Here is a 24,013-nt window from a genome sequence, read left to right as displayed (position 1 = left end):
TACAAGCGTCACCACGATCCAGCCCTACCAGGAGTAATTAAGATTCAATACTAACAAGTTTTCCCCACCCAGATCTTACAAGCTTTATCCCGACCTAATACCATCGAGATAGGTCCTGACGTCGGACTACAGAGATTAAACCATACTCAGTACTGCAGCTTATAATTAATAATCTGGAATCATTTTTATCGTTTTGTATCTTTGGGCTGATTGAGTGAGGACAGGTGTCAAGTGAAGCCTAGCATGTTGTCAACTCGGCGGATGTCAGTTGGACTCCAACATATGAGGACGGATGTCATGTAGACAGGAATATATCTTATATATATATATAGAGAGAGAGGATAAAGGAAAAGACTAATTCTAGTACAAGTATCATTCATCTTGATACATCAGTCAAAATGTCTGTGTTTTGAAAATATATAATTGTTGATGTCAGAGATGATACAATTGTCTGTGGTAATGTTTTCCTGATCTGAGATATCATGTGTTAGGTTTGATAACGCAACAATGACTAAAGGAAACATGAACTGTGTTATTATAATCTATCCGTCGACTGTGGAAACTATTGTATTAATTTAGTTAAGAAAGTTTCTAGGAATTTTGTATGTGCGAATGTTTTCCGGTATACTTTTTTTTTTCATTTTAATTTTGAAAACGTTCAATATGTTCTCCGTCCGGAAATTTCATAATCAATTTAAGAAATCCAAAAACATAGTAACGTGTACATGATGATGGTAACGTACGACACAGCTGATATTCTGGGGATGAAATAGCAAAAACTATTAAAATAAAATCAAATGTTCATATACGAAAGTGTAGACGATCATAATACACATTTATATTGTTTTACTTTCTGCGATTCTGATACCGACCGATAGCCCCATTTTCAGATAATCCCCTCACAATACAAAACTAAACTCAAAGTAAATAAAAACAATCCGCAAGATGTAACTTTTATCTCTATATTTGCATGCACATCGATGTTTTCGTTTATAGCTTGTCGTGTCAAAAAAAGTATATAATGTGGAAGTCTCGCAGAGTCTCGTAAAATCTCGAACGCTGTCAACATGCCAGGCGACAACATTATCTGTCGATAGATCATCGCCGAGGATAATAAAACCATCAGGGATATATCGGGAGTTCATCGTAGACGGAAACACATTCGACCTCAGCTTCAACACTGAAATAAGAATATGACAATAAAAGATAAAAATGATGGATAACGTTTTTGATTTTGAAAAATATTTTATCGGGAAAACATTTATTTTAAAATAAACAAGTGATTGATGGGTTGCCATGAAAATGTCGGAATGATAACACGAGGAACATGTTATCGTTATTGTACCACTACTACTGACGGCGCCAAAGTCTTAGACCGCGGTATCAACGGTCAACATTGTCACTCAATTCAGTACCGTCTCAGGGGAAATCAACATGTCAACATCTAATGTAGCAAGGGAAAAAAATTGTGACAGGATGATAAACAACATCTAGTGTAGCAGGATGAAAAACAACACCGCGTGTAGCAGGATGAAAAACAACACCGCGTGTAGCAGGATGAAAAACAACACCGAATGTAGCAGGATGAAAAACAACACCGCGTGTGGCAGGATGAAAAACAACACCGAATGTAGCAGGATGAAAAACAACACCGAATGTAGCAGGATGAAAAACAACACCGAATGTAGCAGGATGAAAAACAACACCGAATGTAGCAGGATGAAAAACAACACCTTGTATAACAAGGTTTAAAATGGAAAGTATAGTACACCAACTAAGATGTTTCCTACTTAATCACAATAGGCCCTCGGCGAAAGAAGTATCGGCCGAGGGGGGTGGGGGGGGTGGGGGGTCGTTTTTACAACATTCCGATATTTGTTGTTGTTGTTGTTGTTTATACCTACTATATTTGTGTAACTGTTCCATGTTATGTAATCGTATATGTGATCGTATGTAATTTACCTGTGTCCTGATAAAGGGGCAGATTGCCTCGAAAATTCGACAATTTACTTGTCTGTACTGTCGTTATATTACTACTTGACATATATATATATATAGAAAGAGTATTTGTGAATAATATATAATGATAGTCTTATGTGTTTTCTTCACGATATGTTACATATCATTATTAAATATATATTAGTACTCGTTTACTACTCAGGAGAGAGACAAGAGTTTGATCAACAACAGAGTTTCCGACTATATTGTCCATTTGGTAAATACCAGTAGTCTTCTACTCCTGTGCTGACCAAATACGCGACTTACCGTGAGGCCCCATGCTTAGTCGGGTTGGTTTCTCCTTTGTCTTCTGTTGAGAGAAACTTGAAACACCTAGAATAAGGTCTGTTATATCCGACTGCATGTTAACAGTAGAAGGCGGCTAAAAAGTTAGTCCCTTGAAGAATCATGAATTTCCTTACGGGTCCTCTATTTAGGGGACATTGAAGTTACCAAAATAGATCTTCTGCTCCTATCATAAAACTCGGGATCTTAGGAAAAACAAAACACCTTAGCTGTCTCCCTGACTCCCGTCCTCATATGACCCTTGATTTTGTGAGGACCTTTATCCACTTAAAACAAAACAAACCTTTCTTTCATCACTATTCTGTCTTTCTGTGCTTTGTTTTTTGCTCTAGGTGTCTCCTCGACATCCGTCCTCATATGACCCAGGCTGTTGTGATGTCATTAAACCCCTAAAAAGCAGAAAAAAAACAAAACAGATTGATGATGTTCATAACGTATTCCATTGTCATTAGCCAAATCATTATGTTACTACTATTAAATTCTGCACTGACGTCGCGCTGTCTCCCTCCTCCTGCTCCTCCTTAAAGACGTAATCACTTGTCATACAAATTTATGATCGAGATTTTCCAGGTCAAAGCAGGATTAACTTGCCTTAAAAACCACTTATTACCACTGAATATTGAAACCATGCAGTTCAAATAAATACCTGGTATCACCATGTAAATTAGCAATCCTCGTGAATTGATACTGATTTCTGCATCTGATGACACATGCCCATCAGATCTAGATCACATGATTAGTTACAGAGCGTATAACAGTATTACTACCAAAATGGTTATCCGACAGTTTAATTACATCAAATTTGATGTATGACCTAGATTTGTTGCTATCATCATGCACGTGATGTACCGTCAATTTTCATTGGCTAATTTCTTTAGCCATAAGGTGACTGTTATGTTGGAGTGACTTTTTGCGTGAATTGATATGTATATTTATGTTATACATCTCCATGACGGCAAACAGATCACGACTTGATGTTTGACCTTAGAAAAGATGGAGCACAAAATACGCGAACACAAAACCACAGAAATTAATTCAATAAAGGGTGGGATGGTGGGACAACGAAATTCCGAACACTAGACTTTCACCTTGTAAAAAATCCAGTTTTGACACGTGATATAAATCCGACCATCTGATTGGCTGTTAGCCTTGTTTTGGATTTTCCGGGTGTGCTTGGTTCACCTTATACCGCGTTACTCTGTTACTTTTGGCTTCGCATTTCTAAGTATATTTAATTTTATTCAATTTCAAATAAATTACAAATAAGAACTGATATGAACTTCATCGATTGGTTTACCCCATGCAACCTTTGTCTTATTTCCCCAATATGGGAATATTGAAGACACATAAAAACTACATTGTAATTCAGGAACTCGTCGTTCGTCCCAACTTATTGAAAATCTTAATTAACTTTCGGTTTTTCGTCCAGTCGCTTCACGAATTTGACATCAACTGTGGAGGTATTGTTGTCGCTATCAGTACCGACACAGGTGGACGAGAATATAGTCCACAGGTATAAATAACCCATTAACTCTGATTGGATTTTGCCGGTAACGTTGAGAATAAGTGACCGTTCTGCCGTGTACAAATACTGGTGTGAAGACATCGTTGTTTATAGATTCTTTCACAATTGTTATGATGCTGATGGTGTACAGAAGAGAATTTAAAACAAATTAATGACGAAAATTATTAACATGACATATCAAACCGATTATTACATCCGAGCCAGGCTTCGGCGTTATTTCACCCATAGGAAATAAGAACAATTCTAATCTTTTGATATTCTAGTTTAAAATCAGCAGTCCATTAAATTCTAGAATATTATTTACGGAATCGTGTCCCCGAGGATGGTTTTAGACGGCCTGAGCACACGGTCTAATGGATTAGATATCACAAATTATCAAAGCCGTCGTTAATCACACGTGACTATAAGGCCATCGACGGGGTAATTCTGGCCGACTCTAATTACAGACATTTCACGGAAAATAAAAAAAACATATGCATGTTTTGCCACGCGTTTCATCTTATTAAAATAAAAACTGACGTCTTGCCGAGAATAGATATGAAATAATCAAAACTACATACATGACTATGTTCTCGAGAGCCTCAAATTGTGGTTTAAAAGTTTTTACAAATTTTCGAAATATAAGTGGTCACGAGATATTAGCCATTGAGAATGAGAAATTGTCAGTGACACGTTATTACGATATCCTAGATCATAATAAAATAAGACAAATTGGATCAGTGGCTGGGTTTGTAAGATGATAGTAGCCTATTCTGGTCATGCCAGCTTTTATTTTTGTATCATCTCAAAACTGTCAATTTTTGTTAGATTTGATTTATTTTCAATTTGTCATTGAACAATCACATTACTATGCAATGCAAAACAGAATACCGTTATAATGTCTCAGGTCTATGGACATGGTATTGTTATTGTTATAATGTCTGACGTCTATGGACATGGTATTGTTATTGTTATAATGTCTCACGTCTATGGACATGGTATTGTTATTGTTATAATGTCTCACGTCTATGGACATGGTATTGTTATAATGTCTCACGTCTATGGACATGGTATTGTTATTGTTATAATGTCTCACGTCTATGGACATGGTATCGTTATAATATCTCACGTCTATGGACATGGTATTGTTACAGTGTTATAATGTCTCAGGTCTATGGACATGGTATTGTTATTGTTATAATGTCTGACGTCTATGGACATGGTATTGTTATTGTTATAATGTCTCACGTCTATGGACATGGTATTGTTATTGTTATAATGTCTCACGCCTATGGACATGGTATTGTTATTGTTATAATGTCTCACGTCTATGGACATGGTATTGTTACCGTTATAATGTCTCACGTCTATGGACATGGTATTGTTATTGTTATGATTTCTCACGTCTATGGACATGGTATTGTTATTGTTTTAATTTCTCACGTCTATGGACATGGTATTGTTATAATGTCTCACGTCTATGGACATGGTATTGTTATAATGTCTCACGTCTATGGACATGGTATTGGTATTGTTATAATGTCTGACGTCTATGGACATGGTATTGTTATAATGTCTCACGTGTATGGACATGGTATTGTTATAATGTCTCACGTCTATGGACATGGTATTGTTATTGTTATAATGTCTCACGTCTATGGACATGGTGTGTTATAATGTCTCACGTCTATGGACATGGTATTGTTATAATGTCTCACGTCTATGGACATGGTATTGTTATTGTTATAATGTCTCACGTCTATGGACATGGTATTGTTATTGTTATAATGTCTCACGTCTATGGACATGGTATTGTTATTGTTATAATGTCTCACGTCTATGGACATGGTATTGTTATTGTTATAATGTCTCACGTCTATGGACATGGTATTGTTATTGTTATAATGTCTCACGTCTACGGATATGGTATTGTTATTGTTATAATGTCTCACGTCTATGGACATGGCATTGTTATTGTTTTAATTTCTCACGTCTATGGACATGGTATTGTTATTGTTATAATGTCTCACGTGTATGGACATGGTGTTGTTATAATGTCTCACGTCTATGGACATGGTATTGGTATTGTTATAATGTCTCACGTCTATGGACATGGTATTGTTATAATGTCTCACGTCTATGGACATGGTATTGTTATTGTTATAATGTCTCACGTCTACGGATATGGTATTGTTATTGTTATAATGTCTGACGTCTATGGACATGGTATTGTTATTGTTATAATGTCTCACGTCTATGGACATGGTATTGTTATTGTTATAATGTCTCACGTCTATGGACATGGTATTGTTACCGTTATAATGTCTCACGTCTATGGACATGGTTCTGTTATTGTTATAATGTCTCACGTCTATGGACATGATATTGTTATTGTTATAATGTCTCACGTCTATGGACATGATATTGTTATAATGTCTCACGTCTATGGACATGGTATTGTTATTGTTATAATGTCTCACGTCTACGGACATGGTATTGTCATTGTTATAATGTCTCACGTCTATGGACAAGGTAGTGTTATTATTATAATGTCTCACGTCTACGGACATGGTATTGTTATTGTTATAATGTCTCACGTCTATGGACATGGTATTGGTATTGTTATAATGTCTCACGTCTATGGACATGGTATTGTTATAATGTCTCACGTCTATGGACATGGTATTGTTATAATGTCTCACGTCTATGGACATGGTATTGGTATTGTTATAATGTCTCACGTCTATGGACATGGTATTGTTATAATGTCTCACGTCTATGGACAAGGTATTGTTATTGTTATAATGTCTCACGTCTACGGACATGGTATTGTTATTGTTATAATGTCTCACGTCTATGGACATGGTATTGGTATTGTTATAATGTCTTACGTCTAGAGACATGGTATTGTTATAATGTCTCACGTCTATGGACATGGTATTGTTATTGTTATAATGTCTCACGTCTATGGACATGGTATTGGTATTGTTATAATGTCTGACGTCTATGGACATGGTATTGTTATAATGTCTCACGTCTATGGACATGGTATTGTTATAATGTCTCACGTCTATGGACATGGTATTGTTATAATTTCTCACGTCTATGGACATGGTATTGTTATAATGTCTCACGTCTATGGACATGGTATTGTTATAATGTCTCACGTCTATGGGCATGGTATTGTTATAATATCTCACGTCTATGGACATGGTATTGGTATTGTTATAATGTCTCACGTCTATGGACATGGTATTGTTATAATGTCACACGTCTATGGGCATGGTATTGTTATAATGTCTCACGTCTATGGTCATGGTATTGTTATAATGTCTCACGTCTATGGACATGGTATTGTTATAATTTTTCACATCTATGGACATGGTATTGATAAATTGTTATAATTTCTCACGTCTATGAACATGCATTTGTTACATTGTTAGAATTTCTCACGTCTATGGAAGCTGCATGCTTAATTTTAGGATTACTTTTTTTTGATGTTTTTAATACAATGTAGAGTTACTGTTATAATTTTCCTCCTGTGGTTATTCTACTCTTCGGTCGCCGAATTTCGGCATTCACGTTTTTTTCGCGCAATATATTCCAAATTTATCATCATTAAACGTTTATATTGACGTTTTATCTATTTGGAAATCTCTCATCATTCGAGAACGATCGAGAATTATACAAAGGAGAAGGCATACGGTATCGACTGGATGACCAAAATTATGATTAAAAAGTTTTTAAGGGAAATATGAAGAGTGATTGATTGGATGTACAGTATCCCTCTTAATGACATTTGACCCCTTACCTTGTGTCTACGGCATCTGTACCATGACCTTTTGATTTGTCTTTTGAACTTTGAACTGTAATTTTACGTTTCCTTGCTGAGCGGCCTGAAGTTAGCAGCGGATTCGTTATTCGAATCCCCAATAACGAATAACGAATCCGCTACTAACTTCAGCCCGCTTCCTTGTTGGCCAGGTCCCATGAAAACGTCTATTTTGTATTCTGTGGTTGGGTTTATGAATGGAGAGTACAGTTTGACCCAAATATTAATCAGCGCAAAACTTCAACGCCGATTGAATTCCAGAACAATCATGGATAATATTGAACGTTTATTCCGGCTGATGTAGCCAATCCTGATGAACGAAATGTTACGGTCACTAGAACACCGGAAGTCATAAAATGAGGAGGGATGGGATATGTACTGATACAGATGATAGGCCCAAGTAGCAATAACGGACCATTTATATAGAATTGGATACGTGGGAAATTACAATAAAAAACAAACACCAGGAAATTGCATTGTTCTGGAGGAAATAAACACTAGGAAAGCGACCAACTACCCAGAAACTACCTATATAGGGGACGGGTAATAGGACGTACATACTTTACCAGTAAATCCATCTAAACAATCATTTCCGGCGATCAAGATTGCCTTTTTTCTGATAACAGACGTATTACTTTTTTCTTAATACTGCCAAATATATTTCATCATTATTGAATTATTTATCCATTTCAACCTACTTTATTTAAAAACGTTTTATAAGGTTCTTGATAATATAAACATAATAAAAATAACTTTTTCTTCTTAATTTGCGAAATAGGTTTTATTATCATTGAAAATAATTAAAAACCGATAAATTCTTCTGTAATTACAAAATTAAAAGATATACCACACATTAGAAAACAAATTAGTTGAGGTCGAGGACGGCCTAATACCGCCTTGTCAAGTTTGTCGTTAGGCGTGCGTGAACATTTCACATCTTCGTCTTTTTAATTGGGTGGGGAGGGGGCTGTGTTTCCATTAATAATTCATTTGACAAGTAAAGATATTGATGGTATCATTAAACGTCCAATTAATATAATATAAACTCATTAAAATAATTTGAATACTTGTCTAGCACCATTCCACTGAAATATCATGTCAGAAGGCACAACGACAAGACATCCCTCCAGGATGTTATACTGATATCATTAACGTGTTTGTCAAGTTGAAAATAGTTAGGAATTAATGAATTAAGTATTGTGTCATACTTCAGTCTCTTGGAGATGATACTAGAGCTGGTAAAGTCATTCTGTCAATAAGAAGTAAGACTACTGTGATAACGATATTTATATATTTGGCGTCTAATTGACACGTTTGTTATCCTATTGCCCATTCTTATCAAGTTTTCGTGATTAATTACTTGCTTCATTATAAATCATTAGGCGAAGACATGGGGCATATTTCACGTGTGAATACGATTTTGAGCGGACTATATTTCACGGTGTGACAGGCCATGTCCACTCCATCAGAATTAGATGCGGACATTATGTCTCCGAGCGGTTTATATTATGTTAGAGTAAAAACAGGGAATGTTTACCACCGTCTCGGTAATTGTTTTCTCACTAATTGTTCCCAAAAGGACACGTAGGAGAGACTGACCACTCTAATGGACATGCCTTGTGTTCACTCGACACCACCAAATAATTGTCTCGATTTACTCCGTCATTGTTCACGTCTAGTTAACGTTAAACCATTTGTCATACTTGTGTCCGTCTCTGGCCTCTACGACATTATCGGTCAATCTTTGCGTCAATATATGAATGATTTACATCTGTAGAAAGTATTTCCTTTGTTTTTGTAATGTTTTACGTCCACTCAACAGATGGGGTCATTTAGAGCCGAACAATACCAGAAAAAAGACAAGGCAGAAAAAAGAATGAAAATGCAATTAATTAAACTAATAACCCAAATGATTAAGATCTTAACATTAAAATAGCATTTATTTTGAACGAACTGGTTGCTCAACCATCATATTGATGGTAAAGGGCAATTGCATGTAGATAATCAAATATTCTAAACAACTACGGAGAAACGATGTCAAAATAAGTTTTCATCGAAATCACGTTATAGAGTAATTAAAACTCACTGCTATTGTATCTAGAGGTATAAACAACATGGAGACGCGTACCTTAGGATTTCGACTGTAAAGCTAACCAGTACCCCGTGGTAATAACAGACAGAGGTCATGACCAAGGTTAAGCGACCTTATTTAGACAAATGGACACACGTGATAATTTTCTCCCCTCACTTCTGGTATTTATTGTGATCATTCCTAGAGCGAGTGTATCATACTCTCTAAACGTGTCATTCACGCGCCACGTGCCCCGTTTTAGATTATAATGTGTGAAGCTAATTAATCCTTATTTGGACATAATTTTGATGTCTTTAAAGTTGTGACCTAATTAGGGGAGATGCTGTTTTCACGGCTGTTTTGTTTGCCTATAACAGTCGTTGGTGACATTGTCATTATTCATTATGGAGGTTATCATAATAAAAAATGTTAACTATAACTGAGGACAATTGAGCGGGTATTCAATGCTATGTGTGCCCTTTGTCTTTTGAGAAAGTGTAAAAAAAATAAAATAGTATCAATAATCTCCAATGTAAGGGAATTTTTACCCACCCAAATTGTTATTAGATAAAATTCAAATCAAGGTAGAATTGTGCCCGCATATTGGAACTGTAGACATTATCATAGGTGTTGATATTGAAGTGATGTTTCCAAGAAACGTTATAACCGGGGTATCACTTAATTTATTTGTCTTGGCTTTTTACACTGGTTGGAGATTTTGAGAATAAGTGGAGGGGATTGGTACAACGGGGAACAGAGAACGGGGAGTGGTACAACGGGGAACAGGGAACGGGGAGTGGTACAACGGGGAACAGAGAACGGGGAGTGGTACAACGGGGAACAGGGAACGGGGGAGTGGTACAACGGGGAACAGAGAACGGGGAGTGGTACAACGGGGGAACAGAGAACGGGGAGTGGTACAACGGGGAACAGAGAAAGGGGAGTGGTACAACGGGGAACAGGGAACGGGGAACAGGGAACGGGGAGTGGTACAACGGGGAACAGAGAACGGGGAGTGGTACAACGGGGAACAGAGAACGGGGAGTGGTACAACGGGGAACAGAGAACGGGGAGTGGTACAACCGGGGAACAGAGAACGGGGAGTGGTACACGGGGAAAAGGAGAACGGATAGTGGTACAACGGGGAACAGAGAACGGGGAGTGTACAACGGGAACAGATAACGGGGAGTGGTACAACGGGGAACAGAGAACGGGGAGTGGTACACGGGGAACAGAGAACGGGGAGTGGTACAACGGGGAACAGAGAACGGGGAGTGGTACAACGGGGAACAGAGAACGGGGAGTGGTACAACGGGGAACAGGGAACGGGGAGTGGTACAACGGGGAACAGAGAACGGGGAGTGGTACAACGGGGAACAGAGAACGGGGAGTGGTACAACGGGGAACAGAGAACGGGGAGTGGTACAACGGGGAACAGAGAACGGGGAGTGGTACAACGGGGAACAGAGAACGGGGAGTGGTACAACGGGGAACAGAGAACGGGGAGTGGTACAACGGGGAACAGGGAACGGGGAGTGGTACAACGGGGAACAGAGAACGGGGAGTGGTACAACGGGGAACAGAGAACGGGGAGTGGTACAACGGGGAACAGAGAACGGGGAGTGGTACAACGGGGAACAGAGAACGGGGAGTGGTACAACGGGGAACAGAGAACGGGGAGTGGTACAACGGGGAACAGAGAACGGGGAGTGGTACAACGGGGAACAGAGAACGGGGAGTGGTACAACGGGGAACAGAGAACGGGGAGTGGTACAACGGGGAACAGGGAACGGATAGTGGTACAACGGGGAACAGGGAACGGGGAGTGGTACAACGGGGAACAGAGAACGGGGAGTGGTACAACGGGGAACAGAGAACGGGGAGTGGTACAACGGGGAACAGGGAGCGGGGAGTGGTACAACGGGGAACAGGGAACGGGTAGTGGTACAACGGGGAACAGAGAACGGGGAGTGGTACAACGGGGAACAGAGAACGGGGAGTGGTACAACGGGGAACAGGGAACGGGGAGTGGTACAACGGGGAACAGAGAACGGGGAGTGGTACAACGGGGAACAGGGAGCGGGGAGTGGTACAACGGGGAACAGAGAAAGGGGAGTGGTACAACGGGGAACAGAGAAAGGGGAGTGGTACAACGGGGAACAGAGAAAGGGGAGTGGTACAACGGGGAACAGAGAACGGGGAGTGGTACAACGGGGAACAGAGAACGGGGAGTGGTACAACGGGGAACAGAGAACGGGGAGTGGTACAACGGGGAACAGAGAACGGGGAGTGGTACAACGGGGAACAGAGAACGGGGAGTGGTACAACGGGGAACAGAGAAAGGGGAGTGGTACAACGGGGAACAGAGAACGGGGAGTGGTACAACGGGGAACAGGGAACGGGGAGTGGTACAACGGGGAACAGAGAAAGGGGAGTGGTACAACGGGGAACAGGGAACGGGGATTGGTACAACGGGGAACAGGGAACGGGGAGTGGTACAACGGGGAACAGAGAACGGGGAGTGGTACAACGGGGAACAGGGAACGGGGAGTGGTACAACGGGGAACAGAGAACGGGGAGTGGTACAACGGGGAACAGAGAACGGGGAGTGGTACAACGGGGAACAGAGAACGGGGAGTGGTACAACGGGGAACAGAGAAAGGGGAGTGGTACAACGGGGAACAGAGAACGGGGAGTGGTACAACGGGGAACAGGGAACGGGGAGTGGTACAACGGGGAACAGAGAACGGGGAGTGGTACAACGGGGAACAGAGAACGGGGAGTGGTACAACGGGGAACAGAGAACGGGGAGTGGTACAACGGGGAAAAGGGAGCGGGGAGTGGTACAACGGGGAACAGGGAACGGGGAGTGGTACAACGGGGAACAGGGAACGGGGAGTGGTACAACGGGGAACAGGGAACGGGGAGTGGTACAACGGGGAACAGAGAACGGGGAGTGGTACAACGGGGAACAGGGAACGGGGAGTGGTACAACGGGGAACAGGGAGCGGGGAGTGGTACAACGGGGAACAGAGAACGGGGAGTGGTACAACGGGGAACAGAGAACGGGGAGTGGTACAACGGGGAACAGGGAACGGGGAGTGGTACAACGGGGAACAGAGAACGGGGAGTGGTACAACGGGGAACAGAGAACGGGGAGTGGTACAACGGGGAACAGAGAACGGGGAGTGGTACAACGGGGAATAGAGAACGGGGAGTGGTACAACGGGGAACAGAGAACGGGGAGTGGTACAACGGGGAACAGGGAACGGGGAGTGGTACAACGGGGAACAGAGAACGGGGAGTGGTACAACGGGGAACAGGGAACGGGGAGTGGTACAACGGGGAACAGAGAACGGGGAGTGGTACAACGGGGAACAGGGAACGGGGATTGGTACAACGGGGAACAGAGAACGGGGATTGGTACAACGGGGAACAGAGAACGGGGAGTGGTACAACGGGGAACAGGGAACGGGGATTGGTACAACGGGGAACAGAGAACGGGGAGTGGTACAACGGGGAACAGGGAACGGGGAGTGGTACAACGGGGAACAGAGAACGGGGAGTGGTACAACGGGGAACAGAGAACGGGGAGTGGTACAACGGGGAACAGAGAACGGGGAGTGGTACAACGGGGAATAGAGAACGGGGAGTGGTACAACGGGGAACAGAGAACGGGGAGTGGTACAACGGGGAACAGGGAACGGGGAGTGGTACAACGGGGAACAGAGAACGGGGAGTGGTACAACGGGGAACAGGGAACGGGGAGTGGTACAACGGGGAACAGAGAACGGGGAGTGGTACAACGGGGAACAGGGAACGGGGATTGGTACAACGGGGAACAGAGAACGGGGAGTGGTACAACGGGGAACAGAGAACGGGGAGTGGTACAACGGGGAATAGAGAACGGGGAGTGGTACAACGGGGAATAGAGAACGGGGAGTGGTACAACGGGGAACAGAGAACGGGGAGTGGTACAACGGGGAACAGGGAACGGGGAGTGGTACAACGGGGAACAGGGAACGGGGAGTGGTACAACGGGGAACAGAGAACGGGGAGTGGTACAACGGGGAACAGAGAACGGGGAGTGGTACAACGGGGAACAGAGAACGGGGAGTGGTACAACGGGGAACAGAGAACGGGGAGTGGTACAACGGGGAACAGGGAACGGGGAGTGGTACAACGGGGAACAGAGAACGGGGAGTGGTACAACGGGGAACAGGGAACGGGGAGTGGTACAACGGGGAATAGAGAACGGGGAGTGGTACAACGGGGAACAGAGAACGGGGAGTGGTACAACGGGGAACAGGGAACGGGGAGTGGTACAACGGGGAACAGAGAACGGGGAGTGGTACAACGGGGAACAGGGAACGGGGAGTGGTACAACGGGGAACAGGGAACGGGGAGTGGTACAACGGGGAAAAGGGAACGAGGAGTGGTACAACGGGAACAGAGAACGGGGAACAGAGAACGGGGATTGGTTCAACGGGGAACAGAGAACGGGGAGTGGTACAACGGGGAACAGAGAACGGGTACTGTTTTTTTTTTTCTAAAATGTGTCTTTTTTGCTGGTCATTGTTCATATGTTCACATCTATGAAATAATCCATAGGAGAATATGGGTAGAATGAAAATTGGTAGCTTGAACTGCCGGGGTCTAGCAAATGATGCTATTTAATGGACAAGAAATTTTCCATCGGTGTCGATCCATGTATTATATGTCTATTTTGATTGACAGGCATATTGATTCAAAAATAGAACAATAATGGAGAAATGAATGTGGAGGTGACATTATTTTTGCTTCTTTTATATCTAAAACTGCAGTATGGGAGTTACTATACTTCTGAAAAAAATCGTTTGATTTTAAATTTGAAAGTGAATATTAAGATCCAAACGTTTTTACATGTGAATATAATGGTACATGATATAAAATTAATTTTATGTGGTGTACATATATGGTCCAGACGTTGACACACCAGAATTTGCTTCACTAATCTACACAAGATTGAAGGTATTTGATATGATACAATACTTATTGGATGGGGTGGGAATGTTTCTTGCAGACTACAACATTCACTCTGTTAATTGCCGTAATCGTAATGATATTGGAGCCAATAATACGATTCATGGCTTGATAAACAACTTAGGTTTGATTACTGTTTGGAAAAACTTAAACGATAATGCCCGACAATACACCTGGTTTGGCCCTAATGGTAAAAAAGTCGCGTAGATAATTTCTTAGTATTATAGGATTAATACTACATACAAAAAGCAGATATGGATATTACCTACAGTAAATCAGATCCTTCACCTGTTTCTATTGCTTTAGAATTTATAACCAAGAACGTTGTCGGGGAACATGAAAATTTAATAGGATTGGTTTGGTTTGGTTTATTTTATTTAACGTCCTATTAACAGCTAAGGGCAGTAATAATAGGTTTTGTTCTAATAGAATAGATAATTAGACAAGTACGGAAAATGCATTACACGGCATTGATGGCCAGCTACTGTGGAGACCATTCAAGCTAGTTATAAGAAAGACAATTAATATTTCCAGTTAAACAGGAAAACAATTGACAACTAAGATAATTTAAGAAACTTATATAATATGTATCATACTGATGATGATACAGGTATGGGACAAGAAATATCCGATACTGAGAGTAAATCAAAGACATGAAAGGATACAAATATCTCTCGGTCAACAATCCAGTGGATAAAAAAGCACCAACTATTTGTGTAATTGAGAACAGCGACAGTATACAGAAAATGATACCACATTCTTATGAAAGAAAATAGCAGGGAGGTAAAAGATTTGAAGTATATTTTAAAGGAATGACACTTTTCTATTTAAACTTTTATAATACAAAGTGTACTGTATTTGATGCAGTTCATCAAGAAACTTTCTTTAATAATGACAATCCTTTTATTATTATGTGAACATCTGAACAATGTTTCTCCATGATTGGTCCTTTAAGGGTAATGTTTGAAAGCCTTGAAGTACATAAGCAATGGTAAGTCCCAGTATGCTGTTTTTAGGATCGACTTGCATAATCAAGGCGATAATAATGTATACCAAAAAAGGGAAATCAAAACTTTATATAGAATAATTAGAGACCAATTACTTCATTGAATGTTGATTATAAAAAAATGCTGCTGCTTGTATTGCTTATAGAATTAAACCTTATTTATCATATGTTATCAGTTAAAGTCAAGCGGATTCCGAAAAAGGTCGATATATTGGTGAGTGTAGAAGATGATATCATTAGAAAATCTTCAGATAATGGCCTGCTAGGTATTTGAGTAATGTTGGATTTCGAGAAAGGTCGATATATTGGTGAGTGTACACGAATTATACATTAGATAATGACCTGCTAGGTATTTTACTAATGTTGGATTTCGAGTAAGCATTTGATTCCCTTGAATGGATATTCATAGAAAGAAGTCTGTCTTTTTTTTTATTCAGTACTTTTATCGTACAATGTTTTAAAACTTTATATTCCAATGTTTATGCAGATGTTGAAAATATGAATTGCAGTATGTTTATGTAAACACTGTAAAATGATTGATGCAGAAGATAATAAATGAATAAATAAATGAAAGTTATATGATCTTGATGGGTGTATTTTATTTCTTCTTTTGCGTTAATGTTATGACGTCAGATGTAACCGATGCTCTCTGATATGTCTAATTTTGAAGATGTGACTTAGTCCGGATTTAATCTCGCTCGTTTTGAGGATAAGACTTAATCCATATTTTACCAACATTTGTTTGTAATTCATTTTGAGGATTTTCCTTAATCCAGTGTTGACCAAACTCTTTGTAAGGATGTGACCTGATCATATCTAAGTTAGATTTTATAGGGAATATCGCCGACGAGACGGACGCTTACCCTACGACAATACCTAGTCTAATTTCTCTCGACTTTTTCAGCAGTCTCCATGCAGTTCTACATCTTGTTCATACTTTCCCCTCATCTTATCGATTGTTAGTTGGAATACATGTTCCATCGCATGTTGGCATTTTTGTGTTTGTTTATGACCTTCCGTCCGAGAATGATTCCGCTATCAGTCTCCACCTTATATCACTATGTCTCATCTAACCATTTTATTTATATCTATCATGTCCACCACATTTTCATCTGAACAGTGGTGGTACAACGTCGTTAGAGCCTTGAAAGAGGCCTTATCGCTACCACCAATTGATTTTAAACTTCATTTAACAAATTTTAATTTGTTTCTGGCAAACTTTTAATGTCAAAGGGGCAAAACGATCGGAGCCGATTTGAAGACAACGAATCCCACTCGATGGACCCCACTACCGATCAATGACCCTGTGTCAGAAACTGGCCTTGACCGGATTCAGATTGGTCATAATTTACGCCTTGGTACGGTGTACAACGAAAGAACATCAAACAAAAAATTGTAAAATGTGAAAGTTCAACCTTTTGTTGATGTTAACAGATTTAAGTTATAGAAACTCCCGTTCGACGTTGTAGAATAATACATAAAATGAACTTAACGAGTTCAATCATTTGTTTGGACACGAGCCTTACGGCTTCCGGCTAGTGGCATATCAACGTATTGATCTTGTTTATTAGATTCAATATTACATATCATTACACAATCCAATGTTAAGCAAAAACCTGGTCAACTTTACCAATTCTCCATTTTGGAGAACGCTCGAATTAATTCCAATATCATCCGGTCTTTCAGGACCAATAACAATTTCTCCATGGAATTTGAATACAGCTGAGTGTGAGTTTCCACTTTATGTATCTATCGAACCTTTTTCTGAATCTGAAAACAAGAGATTTGTTTCACTCATTAGGGAAGTAATGGTCATTTATAGGTTTAAGCCTTCAGATTAGGGCCGATATATATGAAGGTCGAAAAAAACATTTGTCAATTTTTGTTTGGAAATCAGTAACCTACGTCATAGGATTACTAACACATTGGTCATTCCCGGTACCCAGGAAGTGGTGACGTATGTCGTGATTACACCACTATCCAGTTATTGAACACATTTCGTTTCTCATCGCCTTCTATTTTTAAACTGAAAGGTTTTCCTCCCGGATCAATACCACTGCTACCGATTTGAAAGATTTAATCTCCTAGTAAATTGCTTTCTGGCGAAATTTTATCCGGTTTAGACCAAGAAAATTAAATAAAATCACTTTCTAAACACACGGCAGAGAAACACGTGTCTTTGAAGTCTTGTGGAAATCATTTCATCGCGTGACCGTTCTCTGTATAAAACATCGTTTCGTGTCAGTGTATGTAAGGGAGGTAATATGTTCAGACTCGCCGTAAAATCTTAGATTATCGACTATGTAAGAGTGTTTGATATATATATCGTAATGACGCTAGTGTACAGTCACTGACCAATACTGGCCAATACTGATCTTGATTGGTCTGCTTTTGTTGTTGTTTTTTTTTATAAAAAAAACTTTGTTTGAACTCTAATCAATTCAGACATCCAATTGTCTACTGATAATTAGCAAGGATTTCACTTGAAGCGATATGAAGTCTAACCCAGTTCTTAGTACTATCGACACCAGGCCTGCATCATTTTCGAGTACTGTCCACACTAGAGCTTGACCAGTTTGAGTACTGTCCACACTAGACCTGAACCAGTTTGAGTACTGTCTACACTAGACCTGAACCAGTTTGAGTGCTGTCCACACTAGACCTGAACCAATTTGAGTACTGTCCACACTAGAGCTTGACCAGTTTGAGTACTGTCCACACTAGACCTGAACCAGTTTGAGTACTGTCCACACTAGACCTAAACCAGTTTGAGTACTGTCCACACTAGATCTGAACCAGTTTGAGTACTGTCCACACTAGATCTGAACCAGTTTGAGTGCTGTCCACACTAGACCTGAACCAGTTTGAGTACTGTCCACACTAGACCTGAACCAGTTTGAGTACTGTCCACACTAGACCTGAACCAGTTTGAGTACTGTCCACACTAGACATGAACCAGTTTAAGTGCTGTCCACACTAGACATGAACCAGTTTGAGTACTGTCCACACTAGATCTGAACCAGTTTGAGTACTGTCCACACTAGATCTGAACCAGTTTGAGTACTGTCCACACTAGACCTGAACCAGTTTGAGTGCTGTCCACACTAGACCTGAACCAGTTTGAGTACTGTCCACACTAGACATGAACCAGTTTGAGTACTGTCCACACTAGACATGAACCAGTTTGAGTACTGTCCACACTAGACATGAATCAGTTTGAGTACTGTCTACACTAGATCTGAACCAGTTTGGGTACTGTCCACACTAGACATGAATCAGTTTGAGTACTGTCTACACTAAATCTGAACCAGTTTGAGTACTGTCTACACTAGACCTGAACCAGTTTGAGTACTGTCTACACTAGACCTGAACCAGTTTGAGTACTGTCTACACTAGATCTGAACCAATTTGAGTACTGTCCACACTAGATCTGAACCAGTTTGAGTGCTGTCCACACTAGAGCTTGACCAGTTTGAGTACTGTCCACACTAGACCTGAACCAGTTTGAGTACTGTCCACACTAGACCTGAACCAGTTTGAGTACTGTCCACACTAGATCTGAACCAGTTTGAGTACTGTCCACACTAGACCTGAACCAGTTTGAGTACTGTCCACACTAGACCTGAACCAGTTTGAGTACTGTCCACACTAGACCTGAACCAGTTTGAGTACTGTCCACACTAGACCTGAACCAGTTTGAGTACTGTCTACACTAGAGCTTGACCAGTTTGAGTACTGTCCACACTAGACCTGAACCAGTTTGAGTACTGTCCACACTAGATCTGAACCAGTTTGAGTACTGTCCACACTAGATCTGAACCAGTTTGAGTACTGTCCACACTAGATCTGAACCAGTTTGAGTACTGTCCACACTAGACCTGAACCAGTTTGAGTACTGTCCACACTAGACCTGAACCAGTTTGAGTACTGTCCACACTAGACCTGAACCAGTTTGAGTACTGTCTACACTAGACCTGAACCAGTTTGAGTGCTGTCCACACTAGATCTGAACCAGTTTGAGTACTGTCTACACTAAATCTGAACCAGTTTGAGTACTGTCTACACTAGATCTGAACCAGTTTGGGTACTGTCCACACTAGAGCTTGACCAGTTTGAGTGCTGTCCACACTAAATCTGAACCAGTTTAAGTGCTGTCCACACTAGATCTGAACCAGTTTGAGTGCTGTCCACACTAGACATGAACCGGTTTGAGTACTGTCCATACTAGATCTGAACCATTTTGAGTACTGTCCACACAAGACCTGAACCAGTTTGAGTACTGACATTACTTTGATCAAGATTGACATGGCGAATGTAGCCGATTTTAATGGCGCTTTACGACACCATTGATACCATTGTCATCACGTTAATTACTGACGATTTCAAAACATTCGACCTTTCAATAAATCACCGCCGTTTGTCAGAGCCAACCCTTTTACGGGTTGAATATTTAAGCTATCGTATTTAATTGACTTTGATTTGCCATGAAGATTGTTAATTTTTACAATTACTCGAAGAGTACAGAAACCCGAACTCGGTGTTTCTTGTTTGGTTCGGATCACCTACAATTAGCCCTCTCTAGCGGTAACACACTTGAGATATGGTATCCGTTGCCTTAAATCATACCTGATACAAACTTAAATACACGACAAGTCTTGTTTGTTTAGGATATTAAACTCGACGTCACTACTATCTAGTTATGAGGGAATCAACGAGCTGAAGATGTTATAAGGGCAACATATTTGACGAAAACCCTGTAATCGTCGTTTCCACAACGAATGTTATATCAAATAATACAACATTTCTTCACACTTTATTCCTGTTAATTATCGTCAATATTCATGAATCTCAGACCATTAATATTACTGTTGTTAAAGTAAGTTTTAGTTTGGTCTGGTATGGTTTAACGTCCTGTTGACAGCCATGCTTATTTATTTAAATAGGAAGCATATAACCAATTCTGTTTCCTGTCACCTATATAAGGATTGCCAAGCTTTACTAAGACTCAGATTTGCAAGGGAGTCGCTTTATATTTGCGCTTACCATTTGAACATTTCATTGTTTTACGTCCTATCAACAGCTTAGGTCATTTATGGACGGCCTCCCGTGTGTGCAAGATGCATGCGTGTGTTGAAAATGGTGGGGCGGCTGGGGTCTGCTGCATTAAAAAAAATGTTTTACTTATTTTCATATTTCTACTGACTCTCATCATAAAGTTTTATATATAATTAAACTACTACTAAACTATCTAGCTTCATAATCCCAAGTTTTAGAGCGACGAATTCAGATGTTTATTACCGACACATGGGGATCCCTCTCGGTTCATTAAAACCTAGTTATGTAAATCAGATGACACGACTGTTATAACAGTATATACGGATAACGAATCTGAGTTGTCTTTAAACAGTTTAGTTTGTGTTTATCTTTGTTAATTTAACACGAAGGTGCATGCTCGGCGTGATAACGGGCTTTAGAACCGACTGATTGCTGCAACAGCCAAGACAAAGAGGCAAATAACCATCGCTGTGTCGTGTTCTTGGCACACCAGGCAACACAAATGTGACGTTAGCGTTTTAATGAAGGAACCATTGTCAAGTTAACGTGGCGAGAGATGGAGGTCTCCACAAGTCAGGAATACTGCAGCATACGTTAAAGACATGGATATCTATGGCTCTAGCATGTTTTCTAGAGATAATTGGAACATAATGCTATATGTATTTGATATTTTTTTTTATATCTAGGAAGCGTTAAACGGCATGTTGTGAGAGTATATAATACCAACAATTAATAGCTATGTACTATAACAGAGGGCGTAGGTGTGTTAGCACTGATCTGGGATTCAAGTCCTCCTCACTGTTTACCGTTAACTGATGGGTACAAATACAATTATATTTCTATGCCGAGAGTACCATTTGATGCATTTTGGGGACACCATGTATATGCTGTCGGCGTACACTACACACATGTTTAAATGCTTTCTTTCTAGATTTCTACACTTTCTGCATCACTCACGAGATCTTGCATTTAGTTGATGTAGCCGCGATATTCTGCGGATTTCTCTCAGCTAAGGTACCAGTGTACAGTAAAAATGTCCAATTCTGAAAAAAAAGGCACATGTTTTAGATATATAAACACAACCAGTTAACCCTACACATACATATAATGAAGCATATATATTTGTAATCTTTACAACATTGGCAATTTTAATACAGCTCTGAAGGATAAGTTAACTTATTTTACTGGGTTTTTCAGACTTGAATACCTTTGTAACGACTTCAAAAACCTAAAAAGGAGAGCAAAATATCGTAATATTTAACCCAAAATGACACAATTCTCTACACAACTTTTTTTCTGAAACCTATCTGAAATTAAATATCTATCTCAAAGACAGAATTAATCATGTTTAACAAAAAAAAAAAAAAAAAAACCATGGCCAGGCAGTCTGTGGTCTGCTACCTTACTGCGATGTTTTAGCCTTTTATCGATCTATCCGGGATGTTTTTGGGTTTTAAAACCCATTTCGATCTATCTGAGATGTTTGTGTTTTTCAGACTTTTTCGAGCAGTGCGGACTCTGTTGATGTATCTGGTCTAAATTATCGCGGGTTATATGACAAAGCAAACCAACGACATACAAAATGATACAAAAATGTCAAAACACAAAAATGTGTACCAAAGCAGCTGTCAAATGTTTACGTGAAGCGATTTCGATGAAGTGCTGAAACAATTTCATTGTGGGACACGAAAAACTGACTACTTTGAAAAAAACGCCCTTCAAATAATGAGATATGGCCTCAACAGATGCATTAAACAAAATAGACATTGACATTGTAAACAATGCCGACTTTAGACAAAATTGTGAAGATGTTACGGCTGTTTCAATTGGCGTAAAGCATGAAGGGTTGGCGAAATTGAACACCACCGTCCCATTTCAGAGGACGATATAAAAGTAACGCCTGCAAAGTGTTTTGTACCCCGTGTGACCTTCAAAAAAATATAGTTTGAAATTATGCTGCTTCTCTTTAGAAGAGGCCGAAAGAATCTGGGGACTATGAAAAAGACACCTTTAGAACTACTACAAATTCCACTGGAAGGAAATATGTCTTCAAGAAAATAGATGGACTAGAAAAACATCACAGAGGCACAGGAAAGAGAGCACTTCTGTAGCATAGGTCCGTATTTATGAAAACCCTGATAATTTCTGATAATATCCCGACTGCACCTTCATGAAATACTAAAGAGAAACAACATGATAGCAATGAAACATTACATGTACCTGTTAACTTATTGTTTTTGATATACTTATTTTGTCATGTGGTTAGGTGATTGTAGTGTGTACAAAATTATGTTTTCTGTTGTTGATGATGACATTGTTCGTGTTGAGAATAAACAAAGGTTTATTAATTCAGAATGTGTTTGTATTTATTTTTGGTATAATAAACATTTACCAAAAAGTTTTTTTTTCAGGGCCATATGAGGACCGTTGTAAAGGAGACACCTAGAGTAAGAAAACAAGAAAGACAGAGCACTAAAGAAAGAAAGGGGAAAATAGATGCCGAGTGTTGTAATGGGAATAGAAGATATATTTTTTGGGTTTCCAATGTCTCCTAAATAGAAGACAAAGAAGAAAATCTGCGATTCTTAAGAGGTCCCACTTTTAGTCGCCTCCTGCGATCAACATACAGTGAGATACAGCGGGCTTTATTTTAGGGGTCTCCACTGTCCCCTGACCAGAAGACACTAGAGTAACAGCCACCGACACTGAAGGGAATCCTACAATAAGTCGCCTCTTACGACAGTCAGATACAGCAGGCATATTATTTCCCGCTCCTGCACGGGGTAACCCGAATGTATTTTATTTACATATTATGATACTTTTGAGTAAATAAACCTTAATATTACCAAGCAATCAGGGCCATGAATGCATGATTTTTTAAAACATAATTGGTCTTTTCTGCGCTGTGCGGGCGATCCGCGCCGGAATTGGTACTGGATTAATATGTAAAGGTGATATTAATCTACTTATGTAGTGAACTCACCTTTTTATTCCTCGTCGATATTGTAAAAAAAGATGTATCTGTCGATAGGTTGTAAAATAATACAAAAATGAAACCTTTCCAATCGTACTGGGAAGCTCACATCTGTTTCCCGTCTGGTTTAGATAATATCCATATTGACATGATACACGGAGCTAACCGATCGGTCAGCACAGCCGCTAATATGACACGTATTTAATCAATAGACTGACCGCTGGTACGTCAGGGAATTACATGTC

The 24,013-nt window shown here is 40.0% G+C and overlaps 1 long non-coding RNA gene across 1 annotated transcript; it reads right to left on the bottom strand.

Annotated features, from left to right (window-relative positions):
• Positions 1-941: 941 nt before the first annotated feature.
• Positions 942-24,013, bottom strand: LOC117341551. The gene is made up of 4 exons (XR_004535663.1): positions 23,778-24,013; positions 21,752-21,837; positions 2,266-2,693; positions 942-1,180 (listed from the first exon to the last, which is right to left on the bottom strand). It is a non-coding gene; the product is annotated as an uncharacterized LOC117341551 (long non-coding RNA).

The sequence above is a fragment of the Pecten maximus genome, chromosome 13, assembly GCF_902652985.1.
Source record: "Pecten maximus chromosome 13, xPecMax1.1, whole genome shotgun sequence".
NCBI classification, from domain to species: domain Eukaryota; kingdom Metazoa; phylum Mollusca; class Bivalvia; order Pectinida; family Pectinidae; genus Pecten; species Pecten maximus.
The sequence above is the reverse complement of the archived record's forward strand: the minus strand, read 5'-3'. Positions and strand labels throughout refer to the sequence as shown.